A 17,956-nucleotide genomic window follows, 5' to 3' on the forward strand; every position below is an offset into this window, starting at 1 on the left:
AACTCGTGGCCTCAGATGATCCACCTGCCTTGGACTCCCAAAGTGCTGGAATTATAGGCATGAGTGACCGTGCCCAGCCCATCTAGTATTCTTTCTCCACTCATTGACAGTTTGATTTTTTTCTTCAATCTCTGACTATGCTGTATTACATAAATAGACTTTTTCTGATGTTGAAATATAAATTCCCTATATACTCTACTTGGTCTTGGTTATGATTATATTGTTACATGGTGTATTACTTTTACAAACATGTAAATTTGATTTGCTTTTTAAAAATTAATTTTGAAGGATTTTTGCCTGTATGTACATACACAAGATGTATCTGTTACTTTCTCCTATGACATTGATCCTGTCTCTTTCGGGTATCAAGGTTTTAACTAATAGCCCCAAATGGGTACCTTTTTCTTCTCTTTCCACTCAGAAATAGTAAAAGAGAAATTAACAAATTACCTATTCCACCGATGTTTGGCAAAACTCTCCTTTAAACTGCTCTCGGTCTGATGACTCTTGGAGATGAAGATTTGACTACCTATTTAATTTTAAAATGGATTATTGATTTATTCAGTTATCTATTTCTTCTGTAGTCAGTATTAGTGATATGGTTTGGATCTGTGTTTTCATCAAATCTCATGCTGAAATGTAATCTCCAGTGTTGGAGGTGGGCCTCGTGGGAGGTGATTAGCTCATGCTGGGGAAGAGTTCTCATGAAATGTTTAGTTTCAGGTGTTTATAGCAATGCAAGAACAGCTGCATACAATTGGTAATATTTATTTTCTAAAAAGTTATTTTATCAAATTTTAAAATTTATTTTCATAAAATTGTTTATTGAATTCTCTCAATTAAAATTTTTATGCCTATAATCATGGCTTCCTTTTATTTTTAATATTATTAATACATGTTTTCTAATTTTTTCTTAACCAGTCTTCCAAGTGATTTGTCATTTTCAAATAATAAGTTTTAGATTATCTTATGTAACTTTTTTGCTTTAATTTTATTTCTATCTTTATTTTTTCCCTCCTTCTTATATATATTCTTTCCACCAAGCACCTAAATTGAATGCCTAACCCAACTATATTTCATCTTACATGTTTCATACATGAATACATTTAAAATTATAATTTTAAACTAAATACTTTCATGTCTTCATCTCATAAGTTTTTACATGTAGTTAATTCATTATGATTGTTTAGTTCTAAACAGTACTAATTTTTACTGTGAATTTCTGTTTTACTTAGGAGTTAATTGTGGGCACTTACAGTTTCTAATAATACTTTTCTGGTGCTATCTTTGTATATTTTTACAAATTTGATCACATTTTGATGAGAAAATGTGGTTCATATTATACTAAATCTTTGATCTTCATTGAGATTTCCTTTGTGACCTAAAATATCACTATTAAAAAATATTTGATGTAAAAAGAATGTATCTTGCTAGTTTTTTGAGTGCAGAATTCTATACGATCATTCCTTCCCAACTACCTGCTTCTATCTCTTCTTATTCATTTTTTCTTAATTCATATTTTGCTAGTATTAATGTCATTGTAATAGGCTTGTTTTTAAAGTATGTGTTTGTCTGTCTTATTATTTCTCCTTCATTTTTAATTCTGTGGGGTCTTTTGTTTTAGATGTTCAAGTAGCATATAGCAGAAGTTTTTATTTCATTTTCAAAAACGGGGTCAGGTTGGAGTGCAGTGGTATTTGCCCAGGTTGGAGTGCAGTGGTATTTGCCCAGGTTGGAGTGCAGTGGTATTTGCCCAGGTTGGAGTGCAGTGGTATTTGCCCAGGTTGGAGTGCAGTGGTATTTGCCCAGGTTGGAGTGCAGTGGTATGATCACAGCTACAGCATCCTCTACCTCCTGGGTTCAAGCTATCCTCTGCCTCATCCTCCTGAGCAGCTGGGACACAGTGTGTACCACCACACCCTATTAATTTTTATTTTTTTGTAGAGATGGAGTCTTGCTATGTCTCCCAGTCTGGTCTCGAACTCCTGGCCTCAAGGGATCCTCCTGCCTTGACCTTTTAAAGTGCTGGGATTATAGGTGTGAGCCAGCACCCCTGGTCTATTTTTAAAATCATTGGATAATCTCTAACTTTGAATATATGTATAAACCCTTTTACATTTAATGTATTTACTGATACATTTTTTTTTTTACCACCCTGTTTTGATTTTTTTTTTTTTTTTGAGACAGAGTTTTATTCTGTAGCCCAGACCAGAGTGCACTGACACCATCTCGACTCCTTGCAACCTCTACCTCCTGGGTTCAAGTGATTCTCCTGCTTCAGCCTCCTGAGTAGCTAGGATTACAGGTGTGCACCACCATGCCCAGCTAATTTTTGTATTTTTAGCAGAGACTGGGTTTCACCATGCTGGCCAGGCTGATCATGAATTCCTGACATCAAGGGATCCACCCACCTCGACCACCCAAAGTGCTGGGATTACAGGCGTGAGCCACCACACCTGGCTTGAATTTTCTTTACACCATCTTTATCTGCCTTTCTCTTTTCACTTTTCTGCTGTCTATTGGATCCCTGAAGTTTTCTAGATTCCCCCTTTTAAACCTGTACTGATTTGGAAGCTACACATCGTGTATCCATTTTTCAGTTATTTTTAATGTTTTAAACAACACTCTTAGCTGTACATTTTTCTAACATAGTATTTCTTCCTGCCCTGAATATGACATGGGCTCATATCAACCATTCGTGGACTACTGTATCCATCTTAGCATTGGCTTTAGCTTCTTTTTTAAAAAATATTTTTTTCACTTAATAAATATGTTTACTAAAACATTTATAACTAAAATATTTTTTACCACCCTATTTTGAATTTTCTTTTCTTTTTCTTTCTTTCTTTCTTTCTTTTTTTTTTTGAGACGGAGTCTCATTCTGTAGTTCAGGCTGGAGTGCACTGTCGCAGTCTTGACTCACTGCAACCTCTGCCTCCTGCTTTCAAGGGATTATCCTGCTTCAGCCTCCTGAGTAGCAGTGATTATAGGCGCTCACCACCCAGGCTGGGGGCGGTGACTCACACCTGTAATCCCAGTACTTTGGGAGGCCCAGGCAGGCGGATCACCTGAGGTTGGGAGTTTGAGACCAACCTGACCAACATGGGGAAACCTAGTCTCTACTAAAAGCACAAAAAATTAGCCTGGCATGGTGGCGCATGCCTGTGATCCCAGCTACTTGGGAGGCTGAGGCAGGAGAATGACTTGAACCCAGGAGGGCGAGGTTGTGGTGAGCCGAGATCAGCCATTGCATGGGCAACAAGAGCGAAACTTCGTCTCAAAAAAATAATTACCTTTTTTCTGAATCCCCTTTACTTTTAAAACACTATATACATATATCTCTGAGTTTACTTTTTCTTCCCCACGAAATAATCCTTTAATTATTTTCTTAGTGAGGGTCTGTGGGTATTTAGCTCTTGATTTTTCTAAACACAGATTTTCCCCCCATGAGTCGTCTTGAATTGACAGTTTATCATCTGTGTATGAAACTTGAGATCGAGAGTTACTAATTTTCTTATCAAGTTGAAGATATGATTTCCTTGTCTTCCATCCCTCATTGTTGCTGATGAGAAGTTCCAGTGTTGTTCTAACTGTAGTTCTTCGGCAGGTCATCTGTCTTTTCTCTCTGGTAGCCGTAAACATTTTCTTTTTACTCCTCACGTTCTGCAGTTTTACTGTGACAATTCTAGAAATGGCTTTACCATTCTTTATTCTGATGGGTGGTTGGAGCGTACTGTCCATCTGAGGATTCGTGTCTCTTCAAATCTGGAGAATTTTAAATTCTGAATAACGCTTCTTCAGCATTTTGTCTGCTTCCTGCCTAGAGAATTCCTGTTGGACACTGAGATCCGCTCCGCCATTCTCTGTGGATGTTAATGCACGTAATGTTTCTGTATTGTGTTGTGGGCATTTTTTCTTTCAATTACATCTTTTATTTTAATTTCTCACACTTTTAAAATGGAAGTGATTCATTTATCTCATTGGGCAACTGAACCTATTTTACAGTTTTGCCAGCTGGATCCACACACTTAATTTCCTCGGGGGCTTATCCGCGTTTTGAAGGTTGATTTTCTTGGCTGTCTTTCTCCGTATTAGATTTCTTCCTCTGTTTTGGAATTTTGCTTTGCAGGCTTACTTGGAGTGGGAGGCTTTCGTTTTTGTTTTCTTCTCTCTGTTTCCTCTGTGCTCACCCCTCCTGGGCTGGGGGTTTTGCGGTCACCTTTGTGCAGCTGTTCAAGGACTTCCCGGCTAAACCTGGAGGCGCGGCAGCGCTCCTGTCCCGCGGTGGCTTTGGGGACACACTGTGGCTTCCCTCCTGTCTTGATTGGACACTATGTTTCTGTCTTCTTTTTCCTTCCTCGGTTTATAGCTGATTCAAAACTCTAGCTCCCAGGGGAGGGTTAGCCACAGGTTTTCGTTTCTTTTATGGGTGGGTATTGGGAGCGGGGGTGGGAGTTGGTGAGTGATGCTCGTCCCAGACTGTTGAGTGGAGTCGTGGTATCCTCCTTACCCCAGTGGCCCCGAACTGCAGACTGCCCAGCCTCCTTCCAGAACAGCAGAGCCCACTGACTTGAGTTTCTCTTCTGTTTCTGGTTCATGGGGAGATTTACCTTGTTATTGGAGCCTCATTATGCCTTCAGTGTTCCGTGTTTCTATTTAATCTATTTTTTTTTCCTCTCTGTATTTGGAAGGGGTGGGAGGGGTATCCCATAAATAGGTATTAATTAGGAAATGTCATAAATAGAATTACATTTTAGAAAGAGCTCTCTGGGCTGGGTGCAGTGGCTCATGCCCGTAATTCCAACACTTCAGGAGGCTGAAGTGGGAGGATTGATTGAGGTCAGGAGTTTGAGACCAGCCTGGGTAACACAGTGAGATCCCTAACTCTACAGAACTTTTTAAAGAAACAGCTGGACGTGATGGTGTGCACCTGTCACAGCTACTTGGGAAGCTGAGGTGGGAGGACGGCTTGAGCCTTGGGAGTTCGTGGCTGCAGTGAGTGTTTGTGCCACTTCACTCCAGCCTGGGCAGCACAGTGAGACCCTGTCTCTAAATTAAAAAAAAAAAGGTGGCAGGACAGTGTCTCCTCGAATTTACTACGAAACTCCAAATCCTTACCGGCTGAGAAACAGCTGTTCCCCCGGGGTAGGAATTTACATTTGCAGAGCCCCTGACACGCGGTTTCCTGGGATTCCCGGAGGGACTCAGGAGGAAACCAGGGCACATGAGGTCATCTCACTTTCGGAAAACGAGAGAACGTGGTAGAGTGAGATGTTCAGAGTCCCAGGGCCCGTGAGTGTGCGGGAGGGCACGAAGTTCCGCCCTCTGGAGAGTCCAGCCCGTCCTGCAGTCTTGTTTCGGACCGGATTAAGTGGCTTAACTTTGGGAGCACCTGGGAGAATGAGGGGAGAACCAGCTCTTTCTCCCATGAAATGTGGTAACTGGTTGAGTAACAGGAAAGGAAGGAAGAGAGGGAGGTGGGGGGGGAGGCAGCAAACAAGGGTGGAAGGTTGGTTAAATGCGAATAATCAGACTCTCTGTGTCTGGTTCTCTGTGGTCAGTCTGTAGTGGGCTCTCGTTGGACGTGGGTCACCCCTTGGCAGGTCGGGAGACCTGTGCCCTGGGGGTGATCTCCGATCTGAGAGTGAAGACTGCTCTCTGAGCTATTTGAGTCTGTCGGGGCCAGCACGAAGATGTTCCTGAGAAGGTCCCATGCTACTTTTTGCTTTTTCCCCACTGTCTGTCCAGGTAAAATCAGACCCCACGTGGGATGGAGGGGAAGACTAATGAATGGCCAAGTGAAGTCTGAGGGCCGGAGGATGCGGGGTAAGGGAGTTTGTAGACCCATACATCTGCTTGTTTATTATGAGGACATCCACGACGTGCCTCTGATGTGCCAGGCCTTGTGCACTATCCTGGGATGTGGTGTGAGCCACAACAAAGTCTTCTGCGCCCCAGGACAGTCCTTAATTCTTGCAGACAGACATGCCGGTAGACACATCTAAGGCGGGAAAGTAAGAGGAGCATTTCCCACGGAGGGCGAGGAGCTTTGTGGACTGGTTCAGGGCACAGTTTCCAGGACCGGCTGGCTGGGGAGGCAGTCTCCCTCAGTATGGGGTTCAGGGAAGGAGACCAGTTGTGGCTCTGAGCCAGAAATGGAGTGCGTTTTCTCAGAATCAGGCCTCAGCCCTGGCAGTAGTGCGTTTTCTCAGAATCAGGCCTCAGCCCTGGCAGTACTTCCCCAGTGGCAACCAAAATCGCTTCCCTGGAGGCGTGTCTTTTCTGCTTTTCTCTGTTTCAGGTAAGAAAGACTCAGAAAACAGAGAAAAGGCAGAGCCAGTCATGACAGAGCCTCAGCAGAGCCTGGTCTCCAGGGTCAGACACTGATGACGTTCGCTGAGCCACAGCCCATGCCCAGAAGCTTTCCAGTGTTCACATAGACCACAGTTTTCTCCAGAAGTATGCACGGACAGGGGCTGCAAGATCACGGACAAAGAAATGTATCAGAGCTCCATTCTGACAAACAGATTCTTAGAAAAACATGTTGTGACTGAGGCAGAGTCATTGCAAGAAGGGCATTACAGGAGTAACTTTTATGGCCTCTGCTCTGCTCCCTCCCAAGAAGATCACCCCACATGGCTGCGAATGTCCTTGCAACTTCCTACATAATTCTCATAATTCTGATATCAGTCCTTAATAGACAGTGTGGATCATTGGAAACCTTCAAATCCCAGTTAATTTGGGTACTCTACGAAACATGATTCCTGTTCATGTGGCTTAGGGATTTTTCCAGGGAGAAAATTAAATAATGGATGTCATTTGATATGGTTTGGCTGTGTCCCCACCCAAATCTCATCTTAAATTGTAGCTCCCATAATTCCCACATGTCAGGGAGGAGTGGGTGGGAGGTAACTGAATCATAAGGTCGGGTCTTTCTCATGCTGTTCTTGTGATAATTGAAAAAATCTCATGAGATCTGATGGTTTTATAAATGCGAGTTCCCCTGCACAAGCTCTCTTGCCTGCTGCCATGTATAAAGTGACTTTGCTCGTCCTTTGCCTTCTGCCATGATTGTGAGGCCTCCCCAGCCACGTGGAGCTGTGAACCCATTAAATATCTTTCCTTTGTAAATTATCCAGTCTCGGGTATGTTTTTATTGGCTGCATGAGAACAGACTAATACATTGTGTATCTGTAAACAATATCAAACCTGCGATTAGAATGCATTTGATTAGGCGAAGAGAGAGCTCCAGGTGTTGGCTCAGTGAGCATTGCAGCCTCGGAGGTCTCAGGGAGAGAACAGGCCTTTCTTTCTCCGGGTGTCCCACAGACCACAGTTTGCACCCCATGGCCAGCTTGGACCCTGCAGCTCAGTTAGGACCCTGCCTATCAATCCTGGGCACTTGCTAGGTTTTCTCCTCAGCTGTATGCACGGCACAGTTAATTACTGAGATGAGGAGAAAGTGCCCCTTTGCGTGGAAATTATGGAAATGCTATCAGATGTTAAGGATTAATGAGTATGAACAGGTGTGAGATTAGATGCAGCTGAAAAGAACGAGCCATGGTGGCTGGCTGCTCATTACAATCGTCATTAAAGCTGCCAAAACAAAACAAATTCTATTGCTAAGGTGATTTTTATTAATTTTTTTTTCTTCTTTTTTACTAAGCAGTCTCGTTTTCTTGCCCGTGTAGCTAATAATCCCATTGATGAGGGACTTTGTCTCACAGCAGCAGTTACATCCCTGGTAACTTCACAGAGAGTTGAATGGCTCACACACAGGTCTCATCCTTGTCAATCCAGAGTCCATGCTAATTGGCATGCCTAAGAACAGGCCCCACCAGCTTGAAGTAATTTACAACCTCATGTTTCCAATGAGTCATGTATGAGGGAAAGCTGGCAGGAGTGGTGGACCCTTGAAAGTCTTGTCCCTTTTTACAAAACACGCTAGATGTGAATCTCAGAACTTTATTCTGCTTTTTTTTTTTTTTTTTTTTTTTTGCTATTGTTGTTGACATTCAGATCCCCTGCAGTCAGCTATGGGGTGACCTTGTCCGATTTCAATCACGTGTAGGTCTCTAAACCTAGTGGGTTGAAGATGCCATGAGACTGCTGCCCTCCCACCAGGGGCCCATCCACAGACAACTCATGATGGAGTGTGCAGCCTGGGAAATTCCTGCTTTTGTACCTGTTTGATCAATTAATGTGAGAAAGAAATCCATGTCATGTACAAGGTGCTAGAACTGGCAGGCCCCTCTTTTATACGGAGCTCATTTTTCCTGGAATGAGCTTGTATTCAGAGTGGGGAGATAAGACTGTGAGGTAATGGATCTGAAATGGATTTCATCATCTTACTGTGGTAGTAAGGATATGGGGTCCTGGCGAGATTCGGGGCTCCTTGCTGGCATCATTGAAGACCCATCCAGGGGCTGGCTGTGACCATGAGCAGATGAAGGGCTTCCCTTCATAGTTGCTCCAGTGGGAGTTGGTGGCTTCTGGGTCTTGGGTTCAAGCAACCCAAATTCACAACAAAAAGGGGATTGATGAACTTGATGCCGAATATTCATTTATGCTGAGAAACTTAACTGTGAAGATTGGGAGTCTATTTATAACAGTCTCATACAGAGACACTCGCCTCCCGGTAGGCGGTCCTTCGGGGGAAAGAATGTCCCTCTCTGTGTGGCACTTCTCAAAAGGGAGCGCCTCTCTTCAGGGTGCCGAGGCCTCTCCTGGGAGGCTGTGAGCTGAAACTTACATGTAGTTGAATCATGGCGGGAGGGGAGAAGTGAAGGGACTTTGGAGTGGGGGAGGGCGAACGTTAGGTTCTGGAAGATGTCCTTGACCATGAAGCTGCAGTTGAGCAAGCTGTTCATTCATTCATCTCAGGAATGGCAGAAGGAGACGTTCTGGAGGCAGACTCCAAAACCCCCCAACTGCCCACACTTCTCCCAGCATACTGGGTGAGGCTGGGAACTTTTCCCGAATCAGACTGAAGTTTTAAAATGCAAATCCTAGTTGAGGTGACGCACTGAAATGTATGCCCACTCAATGAAATCACTCTGCCGGTCAAGTATAAATGACGAAGAGCAGACATGCTTTGTATACTTTAAGATAGGCAAGGGTGGAGGGAGGGAGTTCCGGAAGTTAAAACTCAGGGACAGGGAGCACCGAGAGGAGAAGCTGTAGTCTCTACAGTTGTTTTCGAATCATTTGTGCACTTTGATACAGAGAAAGTTTCATCCCACAGGCACTATAATTGAGATTTTCATTTGAACTTGGCAGGGCTATGGCAGCCAGTGCTAAGTGGCCCACAGAGAGTTGCTGAGAATTAAATAGCACAGAACACAGTTCAGGCCAAGGAGCTTGGGAGGCTTCCTGGAAGGGGAATGGTGTGACCTCGGCGACAGGAGGCAGGCCGGGGACGTCGGGAGGAGCCGTGGAGGACGGAGACTTTAGGAATGAAGACACTGAAGACATTGGTGGCTGCTTTGATAGGATCAGGGATGGAGAAAAGGAAATGAAAAAAGATAGGGTAATGGTTGACCAGGGAATGCTGCCACCGTCACCTTTTCCTGGTTGGAGTCAGATGTAGGCTCCAAATTGTGTGTATATAGAGCCAGAGTAGTTAGTCCTGTTTTATAATTTATATACCTTTTAATTATTTTTTTATTTTTTATTTTTATTTTTGAGACAGTTTCACTCTTGTTGCTCAGGCTGGAGTGCATGGCACAGTCTCGGCTCACTGCAATCTCCACCTCCCAGGTTCAAGCAATTCTTGTGCCTCAGCCTCCCAAGTAGATGGGATTACAGGTGCCTGCCACCACGCCTGGCTACTTTTTGTATTTTTAGTACAGATAGGGTTTTGCCATGTTGACCAGGCTGGTCTCGAACTCCGAACCTTGAGTGATCTACTGGCCTTGGCCTCCCAAAGTACCGGGATTATAAGCATCAGCCACCACACCTGGCCTACTTTTTAATTCTCAAATAAGGAATTTCACACAAATGATAACTAATTTATTCAGCTAATTGTCAATTTAGCAGAAACTGTTCAAGTACCCACACAACCACTTCATTTTTTTTCCTTTCAATGCAATATTCAATAAATTACATGAGATATTCAACACTTCAGTATAAAATAGGCTCTGTGTGAGATGATTCTGCCCAACTGCAGAACGTGCTGAGCACGTTTAAGGTAGGCACAGATACCTGGGGCGAGGACCCTATGCAGTCAGTAGTGGAAAGCTGTGGGCTGGCACTGAAATGAGCAGCTGCTGCCATGTCGCTGAGTGGATGTGGGGAGCTGGTGTAATCAGTCATGTCACTGAGCTCTGATACAATGGAGGAAAACACACTTCCAGCCACATGATTCTGCCAGCGCCTAGACGCATATAAATGGACATCTTTGACAAGTAGAAAGTAAGGAGGTGGCATGGCTCCTCACATCTTCCTGCACTGAATGAAAGCTGCAGAGAAAAGCTTTCGGTGCAAATAAGCTCTGCATTTAGACACAGGCTGAGGTGATTTGTTTTTGATCTCACGTGTTTTCCGATAAATATATCTGGAATTATAAATTTCCTTCTGAATACTGTATTTGTTTTATCACATACATACTGTTGTGAAGTGTTTTTCCGCTTTATTTTTATTTGACATATAATTGTACACAGTTAAGGGATACAGAATGATATTCCCATGTGTATACATTGTGTAATGGTTAAATTGGGATAATTAGCATATCTATCCCCTCAAACATTTATCCTTTCTTTTTTTTTTGTGAATGTTCAAAATCCTCTCTTCTGGCCTTTTAAAAACATACCATGTTGGTCGGGCGCAGTGATTGACACCTGTAATCCCAGCACTTTGGGAGGCCAAGGCAAGTTGGATCACCTGAGGTCAGGAGTTCGAGACCAGCCTGACCAACATAGCAGAAACCCGTCTGTATTAAAAATACAAAAATGAGCCAGGCAAGGTGGTGGGAGCCTGTAATCCCAGCTATTCGGGAGGCTGAAACAGGAGAATCGCTTGAACCCGAGAGGTGGAGGTTGCAGTGAGCCAAGATCGCACTGTTGTACTCCAGCCTGGGCAACAAGAGCGAAACGCCATCTCAACAAAAAAAGAAAAAAGAAAACATATACCATATTACATTGATGGTAGGAACATAAGCTAGTGCAACCACTGTGGAAAACAATGTGGGGATTCCCACCGCAGACAGGACCGGGGATTTCCGTGATGTTTCCGCGAGTCCGCTGTTTGTTTCTGAAAGGGACTCTACCCGGGAAGGAGGGTGGGACACGGGAAAGGGAAAGTTGTGGGCATAAACTCAGGACTTCCCTTTTTGGGCTACTGAAGGCTCAAGCATGCCTGGATGGGGTCGCACTTGCCAGCCTGGCCCCTCAGGGTCCCTCGTGGCAGCTCACCTCTTCCTTGGATTGTCCCCAAGTGTGACCCTTGCCTTCTACCTAAGGGGCCTCTCGTGGGCTGGATTCTACCCAGGTGCCAGGCACACTCCTTCGCAGATGGGTGGTTGGAGGAAAGAAGCGCAGCCCTGGCTCACAGAGAGCAGGAAGCTGTGCGGTCCTGCCCACCCGGCCTCTGCGCTCCCTTGCTGGGCATGGCGCAATATATTCAGGAAGCTCAGGGAATGGCTCAAGTGGGCTCACTCTGGCAGCTCAGAGAGGGTGACAGTGGGCCCAATGCACTTTGTTCTGGCTCTTCCAGGCTGGGAGAGCCTTCCAGGGGTGGGGCACCCGCTGAGGGGGCCCCGCCTCCTTTGTGAGCAACCTGCTGGGGACAGCTGGTCCCCTGTCTGTGGACATTGTTAGTTTCTCCAAGCGTGACATGGATGACGATGATGTAGGAAGACTTTGGAAAGGGTGGATTGATCCTTTGACTTTTCAAACCCTCATCACCAATGTCTGTGCCGTTTTGTATTTTACTAATAAAATTTAAAAGTCTTGTGGAAAAAAAAAAAACAAACTTAAAGAACTAAAAGTAGATCTACCATTTGATCCAGTAATCCCACTGCTGGGTATCTACCCAAAGGAAAAGAAATCATCTAAAATAAATAAATAAATAAATAAATAAATAAATAAATGCACCTGCATGTTTATAGCAGCAGCATTCACAATTGCAAAAATATGGAACCAGTCCAACTAGTGGATTAAGAAATTGTAATATATATATATATATATATATATATATATATATATATATATATACATACCATGGAATACTACTCAGCCATGAAAAGGGAAATAATGGCATTCACAGCAACCTAAGTGGAACTGGTGATTATTATTCTAAGTGAAGTAACTCAGGAATGAAAAACCAAACATTGTATGTTCTCACTCATAAGTGGGAGCTGAGCTCTGAGCTATGACGATGCAAAGGCGTAAGAATGACACAGTGAACTTTGGGGGCTTGGGGGAAAGGGTGGGGCGTGTGGGATAAAAGACCGCAAATTGGGTATGGTGTATAGTGCTTGGGTGATGGTTGCATCAGAATCTCAGATATCACCACTAAAGAACTGATTCATGTGGCCAAACACCATCAGTTCCCCAAAAACCTGTGGAAATTATATATGTATATATACACCATAAATTACAAATTTCATTTTTCACCCCAAAGTGCTGACATCAAGTACTTTTTATTGATGTTCAGTTTTAGTATTTCAAAATTATAATTTCTTCTTCAGATAAGATGTATATAGTGGCACAGGTTTTTGTTTCCAGACATATGGACTTTTAGTTTTTTATTAGCTAACATTTTTGTTAATTTCTTCTTTTATTCATAATTGTTAACAATTTCTACTGCTACCTCATTGTGATAAACACAGTTTATACAATGCTATTTCTTTTTCTAAAATTTATCGAGGATTACTATGTGATTTGTACCTGGTCAATTTTTACAAATATTATATGACTGCCTGAAAAAATTGTATTTTTAAGATTCTACATTTATTTAATATTTCATACTTATTATTTATGCTATTTAGATCTTCTATGTAAGCAAACCTTTTGCAGCTTGATCTATCTGTTTCTGAAATGAACCTGTTAAATCTCACTGAACATAAATGCTATATTATCAGATACATATATGTTCATGATTATTAAAACATTTTGATGTTTTTTTTAAAAAAACTATATGTCATTCTATATAGAGAGATGTGTATATATGTTTTTTCACGATAATTTTTGCCTTGAATGTTGTTCAGTATTAAAGTTTGTTCCACAATTGTGTACCTATCCACCTGACCCTTTCATTTTTACATTTACCCTGTTACCACAGCCTAATGTCACTTAGCGCCTGTAATACTGGGAGTGTACACAATAATTTCAACCAGCATTCTCCCAGAAGCCCACGCTTAGGCCGTTGTATCAACAAAAATAGCCCAACTGTGTAAATGAGTGCTTCTTCATGGTACAGACTTCTCCTGTTGGTGAAATTGTCTGGCAACTCCTAGACTGCACCTAGAACCAGAGCTGCAAAGGAGTCTGAGAAACGCAGTTTGTGTCTGTGGCATTAATGTTCTAGAAGGTGTTTGGAAAAGACATTGGGCAAGTCAATCCATAGTGTCTTCCATATTTGATTATCTTAACACCATGTAATCTCTGCCTAATGTAAAACTCTGGGGATCTTGTGCTCTGCAACATTTTAAAATCCATTTTTCTTCTATTATCATATTGATTTGGTTTCTAGTGAAGCTTATTTTGTGTACTCTTTCAACTGGACTGTTGAAAAAATATTTGAGGACTTTTTGACCTTCGAGTTCCTGGGAAAGTGTCTTAAAATATCACAGAAACAATAAATATTTGCTTATTGAACAATGGAATTTCAAGAGATTGGATTTATAAAGCTATGTTCTGTTTTAAGAAATCTTTATAGGAAAAACCAGGAATTTATAAATCTGAACACACTTCAAGAGCGTGATTGATTTATAAGGGAATTCTTCACTTTAACAAAAAATTTAAAAACGTTTAGCACAGGTTACCTAGAAACAATTGCACTTTTAGAGGACTTCAAATATGCAATGTGGCCATTACTTATAGAAAACCACATTCCATCTGGGCTTGGTGGCTCACGCCTGTAATCCTAGCACTTTGGGAGGCTGAGATTGAAGGACTGCTTGAGTCCAGGAGTTTAACATTTGCTTAGGTAACATAGTGAGACCCTGTCTCTCCAAAAAAAAAAAAAAAAAAAAAAAAAAAAAAAAAAAATTAGCTGGAGTATGGTGGTGCATGCCTGCAGTCCCAGATACAAGGAAGTTGAGGTGGGAGAATCAGTTGAGCCCAGGAGATCGAGGCTACAGTGAGCCAAGATCACACTACTGCACTCCAGCCTGGACAACAGAGTGGGAAAATGTCTCAAAAAAAAAAAATCACATTCATATAAGGAATGCATCTGTAACATAAAGCACCATGTGCCATTAGAATATTTAGCAGTAGAGTAACTGAACTGAGAGAAGACAGTATGTCACCAAATGCCGACAATAATATCTGAGAGAACAAAAAACCCCAGCATTTTAGAATGACTTGAAATCATAAAAAATCTTAAAGATGATTGCTTGTATTATTTATAGCGCATTCACATCTGATCTCTGCAGCGAATTTCAGCATGGTGTACCTGAGTGTTTAGACAATGCGATGATTTGCGCCTATGGCTCTGACCTTCCCGTGGATCGTCGGTGTGGGGATGTGCTTCCATCATTCACGCCACATGAAGAAAGTCCATCTTCTGAGAAAGTTTCCCTTCTCCGCGTCATCACTGCCAGTTGCCCTAGTTTAGGCGTGTGCTCTCCTCTCTCTTTTCCTTTTGTTTTTTTCTTTTCATGGCGTGGACAAACGTGATAGACTCTATGTCTCTTTGCTTCTATTCCTTTTCCCCTTAGTATGCTGGTGAATGCTTTGGGCTATACGTTGACTGAAACCATAAAACGCTATGGACCAGACACTGTGGCTCATGCCTGTAATCCCAGCACTCTGAAAGGCCGAGGTGGGAGGACCATTTGAGCCCGGGAGTTGGAGACAAGCCTGGCCGACATGGTGCAAGCTGTCTCTACTAAAAATATTTAGCTGGACGTGGTGGTGCGCACCTGTAGTCCCAGCTACTCAGGAGGCTGAGATGGGAGGATCCCTTGAACCCAATATGCATCATCCTCTTCAGGCTGATCTGCCCACATTAAGTCTCTTGTCAGTCCCTGAACCAAGAACAGTTATCAGAGCAAAGCTGCATACTGAATGGCTTGGACTGGTCGGGGTCGCCCTTTGGAGCTGGTGGGGATGGAACAGCAAGACGGTGTCTCTGCAGGAATCAGACGGCATACTCAATTCCAAAAGAATCCAATAAAGGGGCACATTACTGAGGTCTAGGCAGGGTGAAGAGAGCCAGCCAGGAGTGGCGACGCTGCCAGGGGACCAGTAAGTGTGGGACACTAGTGCCATCCCCACACCTGAGAGGAGGGAATGATGTTCCTGACACATAGCAAGAGTGGCAGCTGTGGGAGGGGCCCACAGGCAGACGCTGTGAACAAGGAGGGACGCACAGCCACGGCCAGGCTGGGAGGTGGTAGAGAAATGCCCCAGGATCTCTCTTCTCTCAGATGCTTGTGCCTCCCAAGGCTGGACCCAAACAGAAGCCAGAGGGCAAAGAAGGCCTGGTGGTGTGGAGAACAGGATAGAGAGGGAGGGGGCCAGTTCTGGAGGCACAGAGGCAGACAGTCAGCTCCGTGATGGAGCATACCTGCGAGGCAGCAGGACAGGGGACCTAGTAGATGAGCAGCGAGCTCTGTATCGGGAGCTCACTCCGGAGTGCAAATGCAATCACGTAACTGTCCCACTTTCCTTGTTTTAGAGTCCCCTGCGCCCTTACAATAAAATCTTCAGTGCGTACTTCAGATCTCACAATCGGGCTCTGCTTCCCTTCCAAGCCCCATTTCTCCCCTCTTCCCTTCAGGTGTCCTGAGCTCCAGGAGTATTAAACTCCTTCGAGTTTGCTCTTCTGATTTAGTATGTTTGCCGCCTTTGCGCGAATTGCTTCATTCTTCCCACTTTGAAGCCTGGCTAGCCCGTGTTCCCTTGGGATTGCTCAAGCATCCCCGACTCTGGAAGCCTCTCTTCCCCAGTCTACCCCAGGCTGGGAGGTCTCTTTCCCTGAACCCTCATGGTCCTGGAGTTGACCCTGATCTCAGCTGACCACACCACAGGGTGACAGTTTACTCCTCATTTCTTTCCAAGACCTTACCCCCTTGGGGTAGGGATTTGGTTTTTCTTCCCCCTATCAGTGAGGAGTTGTGAAATAAATGATTTCATTCAAATGAACATGGATTTTATTCTATGCCACAGCCCTTATCAAGGTCTCAAGGAACACTGGGTTTAGGCCTGGCCTCGAGTCCTGGTTCTACTCTAAAATTGCTGTATGACTGTGTAAACCCTTACCTTTTTGAGACGATTTCTTCATTTGCAGGATGAAGATAACTTTCATGGATGTAAATATCATGAATGTAATAATTGTAAACCTTCTCATACCCACTGCCTGGCTCGGAATTTGCTTCACAATCCAGTTTCCAAAGCACCCCAATCTAAATGGCCATGCCCGGCCTTTTCCTACAGACCATGTTTACTATACAGACACCTTACCCGAAGTCCCCAGGCCACCAGCTCCACCTCCCAGCCTCTGAGAGCTTGCCATCCCTTGCTGTCCTCAGTCAAACGTTGCCCTTTTCTCTGCCTGCAAACTATATGTAGGCTCATGCTTTAAGGAACTACATCAGAGAAACTGTTTAGAAATCATATATAAAGCCAAGGGAGCTCTTTTCACTAGAAAGTGAGATGTTATTTTGCTTGAACGTCAGGATTCTTTCTGACATTTCTAGCAAACAAAGAAAAATAAGGTTTAAGCCGACACATTTTAAAGAACCCGTCATTGCCATTACAAAATGATGACAAAGACTGTTATTATTATTCTCTATGTTCACTTCAGTTTGACATTTTGCCACAATCGCTTGGGAGGAGAAAGAAGAATGAATGAATCCATTATTTGTCTTCAGCGTGGCCGAGAGGTAGGTGATCCGAATCCCGCTTGCTTGTGCTCGGCTGTACCAACCCTTCCCTCCCACCCCTCCTTCCCACGGTGAGTGTGGAGTCCTCTCCCTTACCCATTATGGTCAAACCATCCACTTGCCTTCTTTGATCTTGCTCATTGCATGGAAATAACTATTTAGGGATTGTCAATCTGTATAAAATTCATCGCAAAACTGGACGGCAGTACAGAACTAACGAATGTCCCATTCCATTTCAGTCCAATTCAGAAAATGGAACAGAAATGAAAGATTCCAAATCGATGAAGTGTTTGAACTGAATAAAGTCCCCTTCACCCTCCAGAGCCTCAGTTTACCAAATAAACCCATAATAAATAGTTCACGTGAGCCTTGTCAGGCAGTTTTAGTATCATTGTCCCACAGCAGCACCAAATCTAAGGAGAGCAGCATAAGATATTTACATAATTGCACAAATTAGAGATACCCCAGACTGAAAGGTTTCCTGGTGGTTTTTCTCTACCCTCTCATTTGTTGCTTACAAAATTAGGAGTTCCCCTGCTGCGCCTCAGTGTCTCCTCTCCCGTGCTGCAAAGAGCCCCACTGCACCACACCCCTCTGATAATGGCTATCGGGGACACCTGAGTGGGTGCCCTGTCCCCAGGGCTTCTTCTGCCTGGGGACAGGCTGCTCCTCTAGCCCAGGTGGCTTCTGAGTGACAAGCCACCTGGAGGCATCCCTCCCCCTGTGCTCTCCTCCCCATGCCTCCAACCCAACTCCAGGCTCTGCAAAGTAACGTCCAGAGATAAGGTGAAACCTCATGTGACACATTTTTTTTTTATTGCATTTTAGGTTTTGGGGTACATGTGAAGAACACGCAAGATTGTTGCATAGGTACACACGTGGCAGTGTGATTTGCTGCCTTCCTCC

The sequence above is a fragment of the Saimiri boliviensis genome, chromosome 8 (genome assembly GCF_048565385.1).
Source record: "Saimiri boliviensis isolate mSaiBol1 chromosome 8, mSaiBol1.pri, whole genome shotgun sequence".
NCBI lineage: Eukaryota > Metazoa > Chordata > Mammalia > Primates > Cebidae > Saimiri > Saimiri boliviensis.